The sequence below is a fragment of the Lissotriton helveticus genome, chromosome 11 (genome assembly GCF_964261635.1).
Source record: "Lissotriton helveticus chromosome 11, aLisHel1.1, whole genome shotgun sequence".
Classification (NCBI taxonomy): Eukaryota; Metazoa; Chordata; class Amphibia; order Caudata; family Salamandridae; genus Lissotriton; species Lissotriton helveticus.
Genome location: NC_136072.1, coordinates 387,064,842 through 387,077,293, shown reverse-complemented (window position 1 = coordinate 387,077,293; position 12,452 = coordinate 387,064,842).

Here is a 12,452-nt window from a genome sequence, read left to right as displayed (position 1 = left end):
TAAGTAGGTACCAATGCACATTCTTAAATTCAGAGTGAAAATTCTGTTGCCCTCATCTGAGAAGTGAACTCCATCTCCTCTGTAGATATCTTGCATGTAGTAACGCAAGTTATTGTTGTACAGGGAGCCCATTCCATGGTCTCTCATGTAAGCTGAAACAGATTTGTTTACATGCTTCCTCGACTTCTCAATTTGTGGACAAAATTGGTTTGACCACCTCCATTTCTGTCTTTGGCATATATTTGAATATACCAAGGCAGTCTGAGGAAAAAGTGCCATTAATTGCTCAAAGGTGTCCTTTAAAAGCATTTCCAGACCTACACCAGTCAAAGTGCCCAAGTCATTACCTCCACAGTGCACAATTAACAGGTCAGGTTTGGGCAAATGCATAAAGGTTTTCACCAATGGTATCAATTGGTGACATTTTAATCCTCTGTGGCCAAACCACTTAATTTCCACATCTTGTAAATTGAGGTTAGGTAAATTCCTGTTTTCAGTGTACCTTTGAGCCCAGTGAATATAACTATGTCCAACAATCCAGACAGAAAACATGGTGAGAGAAGGTTCTCCTGCAGTCAGATGAAGTGTGGCAATGAAATGGCAGTTGAAAAAATGAGAGTTTAAAATGAAAAAAACTGTGGAGTTTCTGTGTTCATGAAGCAGTAACAGTGATTGGTGGATTTTGATTGCTGAAAACAGAAAGTTAGGGTGCACGGATGAGTTATTTGAAAGATGTATTTTGAATGGTCAATAAAAAATCATTAAATGAAAGAATGCACTGGATATGCAGGTGCACTGAGAGTTCAGAGTTCAATTGCAACATTGTTGTGTGAACTTGCAAACACCAGAAGTCTTCCAAGAGGTGGTTGCCATGCAGAAAAGGCAGAAAGGGCAGAGGGGGGAAGGGTTTTCATTTGAAAAAAAGTGAGGGAAGAGTTTTGATTGGGTGACATGAGAGATATGTGTGAAGAATTACAGCATTTCTGTGCTTTTGATAGCTGCAGACTCTGGAGGGCATACCTTTTGCTCTGCTGAAGACAAATTGGTGTGTTTCTGAGACTGTTTTCAAACTCAAAGTATTTGCTAAGGTGAGAAAATATTTCTTTAATTTAGATAGAGAATAGTGTGCTTTAAGGAGAAAATTATGAATTATGTGGCGCAAATTGCTTGTAAATATGCTCCCACCTGTGCATGGAAAATTTAGATTTTTAATGTTTGTGTTACATAGCCATGTTAAAAGTGATACAAACATGCTGCAAAGGCAATTAAAAAATGCTTTTATGTGTCTTAAGGACATTTTAAGTAATTTTCCCATGTGCAGTGTTTTGAAATTATGATTTGAAAATCGTTTTTGGGGAAAAGGAATTGTTTTTAAATTTATGACAAGGACATAATGGTGTATGCTTCTTTATAAGGCAATTGACTGTCCCTGATGTTATTTTTCCCATTTTAATGTAAGACCTTTCTCTGTGGCGCAAATTGCTTGTAAATATGCTCCCACCTGTGCATGGCAAATTTAGATTTTAAATGTTTGTGTTACATAGCCATGTTAAAAGTGACCCAACCATGCTGTAAAGGCAATAAAAAACACTTTCATGTGTCTTAAGGACATTTTAAGTAATTTCCCTGTGGGCAGTGTTTTCAAATTATGAATTGAAAATCGTTTTTGAGGTAAAGGAATGTTGTTAAAATTTATGTGCGCCATATGCCCCCAAATTTCTTTTTCAGGGGTGCAGCAGGGTGTTATTGAGACACCCCTGCACCTTTGGAAAAATTCCTAATTTGCGATGAGCTAATTGCTAATCGCAAATTGCACCTTCTTTCATATGGGCATCCTGGCGCATGGAAATGAATGGGTAATTTGCAATTAGCAATTTGCTCATCGCAAATTTGGAATGGTAAAGAATCGCTATTTATTCCTTAAAATTCGCTATTTTGGAAATGCAAAATAGTTATATGATACATATGGCGGTTGATGTCTAACAGGATAAGAAGCTTAGGGATACATTTATGATGACTGGCGCAATGAAGTGGACATCACTTACTTCATTGGTAGAGCTTTACATGTATTATGTCCTCTGTATTCTTCATCAAGCGTAACTTTAATCTGCAATCCTGAGTAGGCCTCACCTTAAACAAACCTCTGGATAGGCCACATCTTATCGTCATCCTGAATTAATCATTTAAAATGCTAGGGACAGATTTATGATAGGTGTATGCCTCTTTTGCGCCACTTACAAAACACTGTCCATGGGGAAATGACTTAAAATGTCCTTAAGACACATGAATGTGTTTTTTTAAAGCGTTTGCAATTTTTTTGGGTCACTTTTAACATGGCTATGTGACTCAAACAGTCAAAATCTAAATTCACCATGCACAGGTTGGAGCATATTTACAAGGAATGTGCTCCATGGGGAAAGGTCTTATAATGTAATATGGGAAAAATGACATCAGAGACACTGAAATGCCTTATAGAGAAGCATACACCATTATGTCCTTGTCATAAATTTGCAAACCATTACTTTTCCCCAAAAACGATTTTCAAATCATAATTTGAAAACACTGCACATGTGGAAATGACTTAAAATGTCCTTAATTCAAAATTTGCTATTCCTTATTTTGCGATTGCACTGAAGGATTTGCAAATTTTGCGATTCCTTAAATGCAATGCATCAAACAAAAAATATGTAAAAAATGACATTAAGGATTTGGAAACTACCACCAACTTCTAGTTTGTGGTAATTTGCGAATTCTTTTCAAAAAGCATTTTTTTCCAAAAAACAAAAGGTGCCATATGACGCCAATACATGTCCTTAGGGCATGTATGTGTGCCATATGCCCCAAATTTTCTTTTTCAGGGGTGCAGCAGGGTGTTCTTGAGATACCCCTGCACCCTTGAAAAAATTCCTATTTTGTGATGAGGTAATTGCTAATCGCAAATTGCAACCTTCATTCCTATGAGCCTCCTAGCCCATGGAAATGAATGGGTAATTTGCAATTAGCAATTTGCTCATTGCAAATTAGGAATGGTAAAGAATTGCTATTTATTCCTTAAAATTCGCTATTTAGGAAATGCAAAATAGTTTGATGGTACATATGGTGGTTCATCTGTAACAAGATAAGAAGCTTAGGGATACATTTATGATGACTGGCAAAATAAAGTGCAAATCACTTACTTCATTGGTAGGCCTTTACATGTATTATCTCTTCTGTATTCTTCATCAAGCGTAACTTTAATCTGCAATCCTCAGTAGGCCTCACCTTAAACAAACCTCTGGATAGGCCACACCTTATCGTCATCCTGGATTAATCATTTAAAATGCTAGGGACAGATTTATGATAGGTGTATGCCTCTTTTGCGCCACTGTGCGTCACTTTTATGATGCAGCGGCGGTGCAAAAGATTTGCTATGAGGCGACAAAATTACAAATTGATGCATTTAGGCAGATGTGTCATGGTGTAAAAAGAACGTACCACATGAAACCGATGCAGCAGTGATGCAAAAGATGCACCATGTTGCAAGACAGGCCTCACTTGGGGCCATATGTATCAAGCTAATTAGCATTCGCAAAGATCAAAATTCTGCGAATTTTGGCCTTTGCGAATGCTAATTAGACAAATGGTATGTATCAAACAAGTTTGATGCAAAATAAGGAATAGCAAAATTTGCTATTCCTTATTTTGCGATTGCACTGAAGGATTTGCAAATTTTGCGATTACTTAAATGCAATGTATCAAACAAAAAATATGTAAAAAAATGACATTAAGGATTTGGAAACTACCACCAACTTCTAGTTGGTGGTAATTTGTGAATTCTTTTCAAAAAGCTTTTTTTCCAAAAAACAAAAGGTGCCATATGACGCCGATACATGCCCTTAGGGCATGTATGTGCGCCATATGCCCCCAAATTTCTTTTTCAGGGGGTGCAGCAGGGTGTTCTTGAGACACCCCTGCACCCTTGGAAAAATTCCTATTTTGTGATGAGCTAATTGCTAATCGCAAATTGCACCTTCATTCCTATGAGCCTCCTTGCCCATGGAAATGAATGGGTAATTTGCAATTAGCAAATTGCTCATTGCAAATTAGGAATGGTAAAGAATTGCTATTTATTCCTTAAAATTCGCTATTTAGGAAATGCAAAATAGTTTGATGGTACATATGGTGGTTCATCTGTAACAAGATAAGAAGCTTAGGGATAGATTTATGATGACTGGTGCATCACCAGGGATGTGTCAGTCATCCTGCGCCGCTGTTCCGCCACCCATGGTGTGCTGCATTTACAATGCGGGGCATCATGGGGCAAAAATGGCACAGATGCGTGATGTATCTGTGCTGTAAAGGTAGTGATTGCTGGAGTTGTATCGCAAGTGCGATGCAGCTCAAGCAAGGCTCAGGGGTGCCCCATCTCCACAATGTTGCGTCAAGACCTATGCCTGCTTAAAGCAGGCGCAGGGTTTTGACGCAGCTTTCTCCTATCTGATTGTAAATACGGCACACCATGGGTGGCAGAGCAGCGGTGCACGTTAACTGGTGCATGCCTGGGGATGTGCCATTTAACATAAATCTGCCCCTTTACATTTAAGTATGTGCAGGACACACAGAGTCGGTGAGGCTTATCCAAGGTTAAGAAGAGATGAGTCCTGTTCACTGAAAAATTAGACAGTCTTCACCTGATCAGCATTGCTGGACATGGCTAAATAATAGCTGCAAAATATTACTCTTGTTAAACAATTTTACTATTATAATCTCTGAGATTTGTCTCTTACTCTGCAACATCTCATTGTTGTTATCTTTCTTTAAAGATAAAGACAACATCAACATGAGCGACAATCAGCAATCAGTTGATTTCGACCTCATCATTGAACTCGTAATTGAAACATCAGTGGATGTTGATCCATTGGATGATTTAAATCCTGAGGATGAAGAAGAGCGTGATGAGGATGCAGATTTGTCCGAATTATATGACATAGGGTGGGAAGCTGACCTGCTTGAGCCTATGGAAATATAAACATTTATTTTTAAAATGTATAATTAATAAAAAGTAAAAATGTAAACCGTTTAATTTAAAAATAAAGACACCTTCAAAAACAGGTTATGTGTAGTGTCTTCAATAAAATATTAAAATATGCTCATAAAATTAGATCAGATTCACATATAAAATAGCACAGGTAACATAAATATAAATGTCATTTCTTTTCTGCTATTTCTGTATTGTAAATTTGCCAAGGACTAAAAAATCTTCTATTTAAAATGTCAAGTAGTGTGTTAAGTTTTTGATCACTGTTATTGATTTACTGTTTGGTAATAATGGTTAATAACATTTTTTATTATATTTTACCACAGATTCAACTGCAGATCATTTCAAGATTTCACCATGCCAACAATAGAAAGACAGAGAAAGGCTGCAAAACGTCAAAGACAGCAGGTGAAACAAAATAAGCAGCAGTCCTCTAACAAAAAGATTTGTCAAGTCACGAAGAAAGCACCGGGTAAGAGCACAAAATATTTCATAAGAAATATGTGTAGTAAAAAAAATATTACTACAGAAAATGTTTCAGTCCATAAAAAGAGAAGCAAATCAAATGGAAAGGAAAGGCCAATCAAAAATGTTACTGCTAGAGCAAGAGATAACTCTGTGCATGATAGTAGAAGGAAACAACAGTTTAGGGACATTCGTGAACGAATGTTCCGCAACAGGACAATTGGCAATTTGTTAAAAAATATTAAGAAAGGTCAACAGAAACTGGTTTTTTATAAGAGGAAAAAAAAGTTGAGAAAGTTATTGATCAGGCATTTGAAATTAAACGTAAGTTATTTATTTTGATAATCAATAGAATTAGGAAGCTAAACAAGGCAATTTATGATTTCAAAAGAAATAGTAGATGGAAGAGAATAGTTAATCGTAGTAATTTTTCTGAAGTTTTTTCTGGAGAATGGATGCATAGTTCAAGCTGTGAGGCATTTTTTAATGAGGAGAGTTATTTCCAGGATAATGATTTGGTGCATGCAGTTGACACCAGTGGTCGTGCTTATGAAGTGAAAGATGGTTGTCCAGTTGAAAAAGAAAAACTTGTGACAACAGAGACAGAAGAGGTGTTAGGTAATGAGGTTTTAGGAAGACGTGCTAAGGGTCCTGTGTACACCTGGAAGTGTAGTAGTATTTGTAGTGTGCGACAGGATTCCATCAATTTGCTTTGTGATTTTGTACGGTCATTTAATAAGAAAAGTTTGAAGCAGAAAATAAGGTTGTTGCAAGAATTAGATCCTTGCAGAGTGAGAGAAGTGACAGGTTTGCATGGTCATTCACTGGCTTGTCTTTCCAGGAGAGTATGCCAGAGTGTTTTTCATCATTTCAGGATGCTAGCAGTGCATCATAATAAAGTGAGGAAATTAGTTAGAATGTTGTATTATGCTAAGAGTCCAGCAATTATGCTTAAACAATTATGCGCTGCTCTTTTGCATGGTTCTGAAATAGATGTGAAGAACATATGTGAAGAAATTGAGTTTTGTTACTTTGGAAGTAAAGAGGAGAATGTTGAAATTGACCCAGAAGAAGAGGGTAATGTGGAAGATAGTGTACAGGTTTCCAGTACAGATAATTTCCAGAGGGAAATTGCGACGTTTCAGGTGAAATCAAGTGAGAGGCCTAATTTCACTTGTGTGTGTTGTCGACGCACTTATTATAAGAATCAGACTAAGTTAGTGGATTTATATGCAAAAAGTGAAAGGGAAAATAATAGTGAATGGAAGGATTTTGCAACATACTTGATGGTAGAAAATTGTTTTGATTTGGGATTCGATCAACGTGTGTGTACTTATTGTTGTTGCAAATTAAATCAAAACCAGATGCCTGCTAGAGCAGTTCATAATAATCTGGAATTGGTTGAGATTCCTTCTGAATTGAAGGATTTAAATACTTATGAATCTATTTTGATTCAAAGTATCCATCCCTTTCAGGCTATTGTAAGAATGGAGCCAAAGACAGGGAAATTGCCTCCATCAGATTTACAGAGAGGATTAAAGGGAAGAGTTGTTTATTTGCCTCTAGATTTGAAGAAAAACATTAACAAAATTGGAGTAGAAAAAGTGGAAGAGGAACCTCTGGTTATCTTAGTTAATGGGGTTCCGACAAAGAATAAGAAAATATGGCAAGATTTAGTAGATGTTAGGAAAGTTAAAAAGGCAACATTGTATTTGAAAAAAATAATAAATACTATAAGAATGTATATGTTGCAGAAGAGGAAGTAAGTGAGGAAGAGGATAGCGATTTGTGTGCTGGTCAAATTGAGAAAGTAGAACCCTCTACTAGTGAAGAAATATATGAACATTATAGTGTTCATCCTTTGCATTCCAAGGAAGTCATGGGGAATGCTATTGAGTTGTTTCAAATGAAACAAGCCAAAGGGAGTCCCATTAGTGTTTGGGAGGAAAGTTTGGAAGCTCGGTGTTTCCCACAGCTTTTTCCAACAGGTCAGGGAGGAAGATATGATGAGCGACCTCATCAAATTCCTGCTTCTGAATACCGGACTTTGCGATTGTATGCAGGAGATGCTAGGTTTCGACAATGCATTCCCTATTTGTTTCATCTCCTGTTTGAAAGCGATCTGTCTGGACTGTCATATGCAGTGAACCACATCTTGAAAAGTGGTATACACATGCAAAACATCTCGGCAAGTGACTTTATGGATAAAGTCAATGTCCAAGACAGTATTTTGGATTCTCACCTGATTAATCTCATGGCGTGTCAGCGTGGTACTAATGAGTACTGGTACCGTCGTCATGGTGATTTAAAATGTATGCTGAGGAACTTAGGTACTCCCACATGGTTCCTCACTCTGAGCTGTGCCGAGTATGGCTGGGAAGACTTACTTGAATTTCTACGAGAGGCAAATGCTAACGTAGATAACATCGAATTCAAGACACCCGGAGAACTGTGCTCTTTGGATCCAGTCAATGTATGTAGGTACTTCAATCATAGATTTGAAGCTATGATGTCTTTCATCATGAATAAGAAGAATCCACCTCTTGGAGAGGTGTTGGATTTCTTCTGGAGAAAGGAGTACCAAGCAAGAGGTGCTCCTCATATACATATGTTGCTGTGGATCAAGGATGCACCTAAATTTGGAACGGATCCAGAAGACTCAGTGATGAGTTTCATCCAACAGTATTCTACGTGTGCTGTTCCAAACGCAAAGGAGAAGAAAAGCCTAAGAGAAAAAGTTCTGCGTTTCCAAAGCCATCGATGTGGAAAGTACTGCCGTCGTAAATTCCGAAACAAGGACAAGTTCTACACCAAATGTCGTTTCGGCTTTCCACGACCGGTGATTTCTAAAGGAAGAGTAAACAGTTTGATGTCTTCGCTGCGACATAATGTCATGAAGAAATCACCTAAAAACACATACAATTTGAAGAGGAACGAAGAGTCCAAGTACATCAACGACTACAACCCGGTGATTTTGTCCATGTGGAATGCTAACATGGATATACAGTTTGTGGCTGATAACTGTATGGCTGTGGCTCGGTATGTGACGTCTTACATCACCAAAAAAGAGAAGACAGAATTGAAGGATATGTGGGAGGACATTTCCCATGAAAAGAGCCTCAGCAAGAAGTTGTACAGTTTCAGTCTGAAGATGTTGTCGCATCGAGAAATTGGAGCTTACGAATGCTCTGACCGGTTGTCTTCAGCAAGTCTCTATGCCAAGTCCAGGAGTATCGTTTGGGCGAGTCTTGGTCTTGCTGCAACGCGTAATCGAGTTCTGAAACCTGTGCGGGAAATTGAGTATTTGGCGGAAAAGGAGCCAAACAGTACCGACATTTTGAAGACCAACATGTTGGATACATATTATCCAAATAGAAGCAGTCACCTCGACAATGTTTGTCTGTATGAGGTTCTTCAAAATTACATATTCAAGAGGAACATCAAAGAAGATACTGAGAAAGGAGTGTATGCTGTAATAGGAAGTGAGGGATGTCTGGTCAAGCAAAGAAAATGCCACTTGGTAAACCATCGAAAATTGAGTGGCGAATCTCCTGAAAAAAAGGAGTTTTTCTATTTAGCACTTTTGCAACTTTTCAAGCCTTGGCGTGCAGAAGAGGAACTGCTTGGAGATTTCCTCTGTTACGAAGACTCTTTCAATGCCGCCAAGGAGACCATAGAATGTCCTGCTTTTCCCAAATATGTAGAAATGTTGAATGCGGAAATTGAGCAGGAAGCAACGATTGCAGCCGAGATTGCCAGAGACAGTTCTCCGGACAGTCAGAGTTCTGCTTCATTGAGTCAGGATCCACTAGGAGGACCTGTTATCGAAAATGAAGCTGCCACTGCCATGAATGAAGTGGAAAGAGCCATGGCACATGCTCAGGAGGATGCGGTTAACTTAGAAGAGTTGGAAAGACAACTCAACGTTGAGCAGAGGAAAATATATGACGAAGTTACCATGCAAATTGATCATGGATTAAGTCATGACAAGAAAGAGTGCTCATGTACGTCGTTGAAGCCTGTCCGACTGTACGTGAGTGGAGAAGCGGGAACTGGAAAAAGTTTCCTCATTAAAGCAATTTCATGCTATTTGCAGGAAAGGACAGAGTCATCGCTGTCTTGTGTTGTCACCGCTCCAACTGGACTGGCAGCACATAACATTAAAGGGATTACTTTACATCGTTTACTGATGCTGCCAGTGGAGCATGACAACAAATTACAATATCACAAGCTATCTGGAGATGCTTGTTTTGAAGTTTCAAGAATCTTGAGGAAAATGAAACTTCTTATCATTGACGAAGTAAGCATGGTTTCCAATGTCATGCTTGCCTTTGTGCATTTGAGAATGCAAGAAGTTCTCAAAACAGAGTATGATGTGTTATTTGGTGGCAAACACATCATTGTTTTCGGAGATCTTCTGCAGCTGACACCAGTGAAAGGGCAACCTGTGTGCCTAGGCAGCATTGGCAACGTCAATATATGGTTAAACTTCAATTATGCTGAACTGCATGAAAATATGCGTCAGGCGAAGGATGAAGTTTACAAGACTATTCTACAAGATGTTAGAATTGGAAAAGTGACCGAGCATGGGAAAGAAGCTTTACATGCACGATTACTATCAAATTTATATCCAGAACAAGATGTTGTGCCTGAGAATATTTTTCAGAAAATTACTGATAAGAAATCTGGAATATGTTTGATGCCAACTCTTGCAGAATGTGCCAAATTCAACAACAAAATGTTGCATTTAGAAAAGCAAGAGATTGTGAAACTGGAAGCTATTGACAGAGTAGAGCATATGGGATCAACAATTATTTTGTCTGAGAATCTGAAAACAAAATTGGATTCATTAGAGAAGAGTATATCTAAAACTGCAGGTTTTGAAAAGACTCTGAATGTGTGCTTGAACTGCCGTATAATTTTAAGAAGGAATTTACATGTTGAAAGAGGTCTGGTAAATGGATCAATGGGTAATGTTGTTGATTTTGTAAAATACAGAAATAGAGATGGAATTGAATTTTTAAAAATTAAATTTGATGGCATTGAGGAAGTACAGCTAATTGGTCGTTGCTCTGCTAGATTTTTGCTTGTAAAAGACTTATATGTTCGCCGTAAGCAGTTTCCTGTTTGCTTGGCATATGCGGTGACAATCCATAAATCGCAAGGTTTAAGTGTAGACTGTGCATTGGTGAATATTGGCAGTTCTGTGTTCAAGGAGGGTATGGCATATGTGGCATTGTCACGAGTTAGAACTTTATCGGGATTGTACTTGATTGAGTGTGATGTCACAAACATTTGTGCGGATCTAGATTGTGTTAAGGAATACAATAGGTTAAGAAGAGAGTATGCGCCACATTTGCCTCAGTATCCTTTGTTTGAGAAACGTGTGGTAGGCCGGAAACGAAGAAATGTGACCAATACTGGGGAGGTTGTAGCAAAAAGACGAAAAGTCGATGAACCTAAAATTACAAGCAGAAACAAAAAGGATTCTGTTGAAGATGTTGTTGGTTTTCAATTTGAAAACAGTTCTGGTGTCAACTGCTATGCTAATGTAGTGGTTAATGTTTTGTTTTCTCTAGAAAATGTAAAAGAAGAGATTGTGGTCAATTCTGATCAAAGATTTTGCAGTTTGTTAAATTCTGTGTTAGAGAAATGTAGCACTGATAGAACAAACATAGAAAGTGTGTCTGAAATTCGAAATCTGTTAGACAGATGTTCAGGCCAAACACAATTCTCTCAAAATATTCAGCAAGATTGTCAGGAGTTTTTAATGTATATGCTTGATGTATTGCATGCTGAAGGTGTAGATGTAGATCAGCTGTTTGGGCTTTCTTATCAATGGCAGCATGACTGCGAGAACTGTATGGTATCAAGTACTACTAGTGTAGACTCAAAGATTTATATATTTAACTTTGCCAGACAGTAAATCAGTCTCCTTTAATAAGCTAGTAAAAGCAGCTGATCACAACATGGAGTGTAGCCAATGTAAATCTGAAATGATGTCCACATTATTTATACGAACATGTGGCCAGTATGTCATTTTAATGTTCCAACGATGTAGGCCTGATGGAACAAAATTGACAACTTTAATTAAAAATTTTGTAGCTTCGCAGTTGTCAATATCAGGAAGGACTTTTGTAACTGCAGCAATTATATATCATGACGGCCCTTCAATAACATCAGGACATTACACAGCTTATTTAAAGTCTAGAAATGGCTGGTCATTCTGCAACGATTCTGTTTTAATTTTCAAAAAAAAATTGCCGTATGACCTTAAAAACTCTTACCTGGTGTTTTTAAAACCAAAATTTTAGGGAAATAATCTTGGGATGTGCTCTGTGGAATTTCAAGAAGTTCTATTGGCTCCTACACAATTTGGCCTTGAGGATAAGTGTAGTTCAGAGACATAACTTCTAACCATAAGACTGGACGTCATGGAGAAATAAGTGCACTTTGAATGAGTTCAGAAAAACTATTTCTTTTTATAAGCTAATTGAAGCAGCCAATCAAAACATAGAGTAGAGGGAATGTAAGTCTGCAATGCTGTCTACTGTTTTACATTGCTTTGTGATTGAAAGTGATGTAGAGAATTAAATAATTGTAGTAGTCATAGAGTTAGTGTAAGTCTGCTTCATAGTAAGCAGTATCAGTGTCATAGGAAATGTAGAACATGACTGAGCAAGAAGGGGAAGATATTACTATTCCAGGATTGTGAAAATGATCTTCAACATTTTAATTCTGAAAGTTGCGGAAATGCCAAATGACGGGATTGGCTTACAAGAAATCCAAGAGTTATAAATGGGTCTGACAAGATTTGGCCTTGTGGAAACTTGTGGTAGAGAGCAAGAAGTCATTTATTGCATGTAACATGTTTTTAAAAACGATGGAGATTTTCTTTCAGAAAGTGGCGGGCTGAAAGTAATAACAGCACAAAAGAATTTAAGCTGTTCATAGGACATCCTTTGACGTC